General features: G+C 38.9%; 1 pseudogene; it reads right to left on the minus strand.

The window, feature by feature from the left end:
- Positions 1–4,035: 4,035 nt before the first annotated feature.
- On the minus strand, positions 4,036–4,793 carry LOC110299592 (annotated as a pseudogene).
- Between the last annotated feature and the right edge of the window lie 1,004 nt (positions 4,794–5,797).

Below are 5,797 nucleotides of genomic sequence, written 5' to 3' on the forward strand. Positions count from 1 at the left end.
GGAGCAGAAGCTGTGTTCCACTCACCAGAAGTCTTAAGATCCTGTGGCGGGGGTTGTGGGGAGCTGGTGAGTGTCAGCCGACCCTGCGCCCTAGCTGCCCCGGTGCTTTTCTGACCGGAAGAGGCTTGTGGCCCTATGTAGGCCGGATTTTTCTCTCCCCAACCAGAGCAGTCTCAGGTCCTGCGTGATTGGACTGGAGCAGAAGCTGTGTTCCACTCACCAGCAGTCCCAAAATCCTGTGGCCTTTCTCTAACTTTAAATTCACTTCAAGTCTTAAGTCCTAATACAGAACTACTTTAATTATTGCAACCAGGAAGGGTTTGATAGAGTAGAAATGAAGGCTATAAAGGATTGTTAGAATACACACACTCACACACACACACAGGCACACACAAGCATACACACACACACACACACACACACACACACAGGCACACACAAGCATACACACACACACACACAGGGACACACGAGCACATGCACACACAAACACACACAGAATGGGGGATCTTGTCCTCAAATTCATTTATTTCTTGCTAACTTTACTACTTATGCCTGTGTTATTCCTTCTAATGTTCCTACCTTTTGGTTGGATGGGTTCTATTCCTGTTGTATCTCGTTGAGTAGATGCAGCCTAAACCAATCAAAATGCTCAGAAAGCTTCTCTTGCTTCATTGTTTATAGCAATGGATTTCTGGGCTCATCTGTGTCTTCATCCATTTACATTCACATCCATGGAAAACTTCCTTTCATATCAGTATTTCACAGAGTGAGAATAAAAGTCTGTAGGCTTTCCAAAGTGGTCTCAGAAGTTACAAAGCAATGACCTATAATTTGACTTGACTAGGTCAAGTCAAAGAAAGTCATTGGGACATCTTAGTCACGGCTCAATCTGCTAGTGAGAGATGAATCAAAGTATTGTTTAATGGAGACAGTCTTGGGGTGGTAGCCGTGTATGATGCTATTGGTAACTCACACTATAGATTTAATAGCACTTACTGATGACCTGCTTATCTGTAGTGGTATAAGCATATCACACCAAGAAAATAACAGGCTCTCCCTCATCTAAAAAATGAAAAATACAAAAATACTCTATAATTTTTCATCCTTTCTGGGAGACTACTGTGCTAAGGTAGCACAATACAAAAAAAATGACATAACATGAATCACAGGATATATGCTCAACCACACTTCCTGTTTCTGTTGCTCCTTTATAAGATACAAACAGGAACATGCAATCAGAAGATAAATCTGCACAAAATCATTAATCTTCACTTGGACATAGGATGAAAACTTGTCTGCAACTCTGTTTTCCACTTCTTTACTTTGTGTTGTCTGTTTACGTTTGCACTCAAGCACGTTGTGGTCTGAATTAAGAATGATGCCTTATACGATAATGTATTTGGACTCTTAATCTGAAGTTGGTGGCACTGTTTGTGGACATTTCCGACCCTTTAGAAGGCAGAGCCTTTTCTGGAAGAAACATGACACTGGATACAGGCTTCTACATTTCCCTTCTCTACTTCTGTGTGAGGTTGGTATATGAGTTCACAGCTGTGATCATGCTACCATCAATATCTGTTACTATGTCATCTCTTCCACTATAGACTCCAGCCCAATGGAGTCTTATAAGCTAAAATAAGCATTCTTCCTTAAGTTTCTTCCAGCCATGGGATGTTATCAGAGCAACATGAAGAAACTAATATACTATGTTAGACACTCAAAGAGAGTTGATCTAGGCCCTAAGCCTCTTCCTGTTCAGTTCTACTTTAAGGCTGAGACACAAAATTATAAACTTTTATGCACCTTAAATTCCAGAAAAAGAAAGGCTACAGGCCAGAGTGGATATAAATGTGTATATATATTTGTCTTCTATTTACAACTACTAACTTGATTTTTTATTATTATAATTTCAATACAATGTCAAATGGTTCACAGAAAAAAATCTTAAAGTAACAAATACTTTTAAATGCTTACTTTTAATTTTATGTTTGAGAATGTTGGTTTTCATATATTTATGAGATCCACTTCTATGTCTACTGTCCATGGAGGGGAGAAAAGCAAGTCAGATCCCATAAAACACATAAACTGAGTGTTTGTGAGCAGCATGTAAGTGCTAAGAGGTATACTTATATCCTTGGAATGAGCAGAAAATGCTTTGAACTCCTGAACCATCTAGTGGCCCACATTTTTTTCAAAGGACATTAAGGTATAATCCAACTGATAAAACAATGAAAATCTCCATATGCTGATGTAGTGTGCATTTCTTTATCAGATTGCCAAACTTGTCCAACAAAAGTTTGCAATACTGAACCATATACTCCATAATGGTAAGAACTCGACATAAGAACACATGAATCTTCCATTATTTTCAGCAGGGATATACAATTTGGTCAGAGGCAAAAATGGGTATAATGCTTTTCTCAGATGATTATGCTAAAAATATAAGCAGTCGTATTTTAACAAAAGCAACACTGGTGGGTTCAGGTAACTCTTGAATATATTATGTTTCTAACAATGCTAGCCATAAATCGCGAAGAAAATATATCAGCATCCGCTCTAAACTTAGGAATAATATATGCAATATATCAGCATACGCTCTAAGCTTAGGAATAATATATGCAAAGGGTTTTGTGCTTTTAGGAAACATCATGGTGCTATTATGCTCTGTCACTTTATGTTGTAGGAATTCCCTCTTTGAAGTCTAGAGTGGGTTTCAAACAGAGTGCAATTTTCACTAGTTTAATGCAAATGAAAAGTGAATGCATGATTTATAGGAGACAGAAAATTATATTTCTTATGTATAAGAAGTATATTCCCTACATATTTGGGTCTACATAAATATTTTTAATGACACAGGAATGAGAAAGGGTGTTTATAAAATGATATGGATTACTTGTGAGCTCCAAAAAATTAATGATTTTAAAGTCTTAATTTGAACTTCCAATAGTTTCATATTTCAACTTTCGTTGATCACCAGAAAATTCTTACATTTACATATGTTTTCATACAATTTCATTTAATTTCAATTTTCTGGCACATTTCACTATGCAAATTAGATAGAAAAACTTACCTTTTGGGTTTCTCCTTTTTTCTTACCATGGCATATTTGCTTCTTTGTTTTGAGTCATGGCTATCAGTCTTTTCCTACTTCCTCATGCTCTCAATTATTCTTTTTTTTAAATTCATTCTTCTCTCTTATATTACTTCCTGACCACAATTTCCCTTCCCTCATTCTCACCCCAACCTTCCTTCTCCCCACTACCCCCAGAGATATCAACTAAACATCACATATCAAGTTGCAATAATAGGCACCACCCCTTCATATTAAGGCTAGATAATGCAACCTAATAGGAGAAAAAGGTTTCCAAAAGTAGGCAAGAGTCACAGATAGCCTCAAATCCTACTGTTAGGAGACCCATAAGAATAAGCTATAGAACGATAGCATATACACAGAGGGCCTAGGTCATATGCATGCAGACTCCCTGCTTGTGAGAGTTGTCTCTGTGAGCCCATATAAGCCCAGGTAAGTTGATTTTGAGGGTTTTCTTGTGGTGTGCTTGACCCTTTGTCTCTCATAATACTTCCTCCCCATGTTCCTCAGGACAACGTGAACTCTGCCTTATGTTTGACTGTGGGTCTTTGCATCTGTTTCTATCAGTTGCTGCATAAAGTCAATTATGATGAGTATGCTAAGCTCCTGCCTATGAGTATAGGAGAACATCATTAGAAATGATGAATGTTGAAGCTATTTGCCCACCCAACATTAAACACCAAGATATTAGGCAGGATGAGCAGGGTAATTCTTTCTTCCACAGCTTGAGTTTTTTCATAGACAGACAGCTAATGTGAATAATCACCCCCTTCCATGGATTGTGCTGTGGTAAGTGTCTCCAATGCTCACACCTTAATGTCATTCTCCAGGCCTCTTCCTTCAGTTTCTGATAGCAGTAAATAATCATCTCTGAAGATATTTGATAATTTTAAACAGCAAAAACACTTCCAAAGCTTGCTTTTGGAAAACCTGCTCCTGCTTCAGCTGAGCTGCTGAAGGAGCTGATTGATCCGATCTCCCCGGTAGCCAGGTGAGCCCATCTCCTTGAGGAAATGGACTGTTCTTGGTAGCATGGCAGGCCACAGAGAGGTAAAAAGGGCACAGGAATAAAGAGACCTCCTGGAAATACTTCCCAGGGAAGGCAATTTCATGGATGAGGTCTTCTAGGCAATGACACGAAATCTCCCCAGGTGTTCCTCGATCATTGTGTTGTACGTCAGAAGGCCTGTATTATCGTTAATCTTTGCTTGTCCACGTTTCAAGATGAGTTCCTAGACAGACTTCAGATTTGGAAATCCCCAGGTCACATTAGGCTCCACTATGTGCAGTATTCTTAGACTCTGAGGGGTGACCTTGACAAAAACGCCACTTCAGGCCAAGTTTCATGACGGTGCTATTTACCAATAAACTCACTCCTTCAGTTCTTTCCATGTGTATGAAGAAGGCCAAGGAATGTTTATCAAGCACCTCCAAAGCACGAGACCACCTCTAGTCACTGGGCACGCACCTTGTCACGTTGCTGCTGCCAGGAACCGTGTATGAAAGATTCTAGTGGTCTAAACCTGAATTGCTTCCTTTTTTTTCTCTCTCTCTCTCCTTGTCAAAAGTGCCTGCTTTGTCTGAGTGGCTTAGAGGGCTTATAAGCCTTCCTCTTTTTCAGGAGATTTTCTGGAACCAAAGAGATCTTTTTTCTTTCCCCTTCCTCCACCATCTTTCCGGTGCTTCAGCAACTGCTCATGAAGACTGATTTTTAAACAGTCTGCGTGAGTCCACATGAGCCCTGCTTAGTTGATTCAGTGGTCCATGATCTCTTGGTGTCTTCCATCCCCTCTGACTCTTACACTTTTTCCTTCCAATCTTCTGTGAGGGGAAGAACCCAGCGGATACCTCAAGTCAGATTTTCATACAGTATATGGTTATGGATTTCTGCACCCTCTTCCATCTGCTGCTTAGTGGAACAAGATGCCAATCTTAGGTCTCTGGGCTACCTAATCTTTGGTTCGTGGCCATCCAGGCAGTATAGAACATGCGCTCCCTCTTGTGGTGAGTTAAATCAAACGTTGCTTTGCCACTCCTACAAATTCTATGCCACCATTGCCCCAGCACATCTTGCAGGCAAGATAGATTGTAGGACGAGGGTTTTATGGCTGGATTGGTGCCCAGGTTTATCTTTCTGTAGCTTGAAAAGTACATTTCTATGCCAAAGAGATATTCAAAAGTTATTGGAGTTGTCCTTTCAGAGTAAAGCAATCAAAGTAAAATAAAAATACATGTCATTGCATCTATGTTTCCATAAACACTTTTTTACTAATAAAACTATAATTATGTTCATTTGAGTCTAAGACTTACAAATAACAGAGGCTATACTTGCACACATGAGACTTGGCTTTCTCATTTTACACTTGTCTCCTCTGCTACAGAAAAATAGGGAAGGCTTATTATATAAAACCTCCTTTTATCCATCTTCTTTTTTTTTAACTATTCTTTCTTTCTGTTTTTAACCTAGCTTTAAATGTAGTATTTCTTCAATTATTAACCCAAAACTTTCAGCTAAAACAAAGGTTAAACATGTAGGTTGCAATCCATTTGGGGGTCAAATGACCCTTTTACAAGGGTCACTTCAGACTATTAAAAACACAGATATTTACGTTATGATTAATAACTATAGCAAAATTACAGTTATGAAGTAACAAAAAATAATTTTATGGTTGGTGGTAACCATACATGAGGAACTTTATGAAA

This window comes from Mus caroli, chromosome 8, assembly GCF_900094665.2.
Source record: "Mus caroli chromosome 8, CAROLI_EIJ_v1.1, whole genome shotgun sequence".
Taxonomy (NCBI): Eukaryota; Metazoa; Chordata; class Mammalia; order Rodentia; family Muridae; genus Mus; species Mus caroli.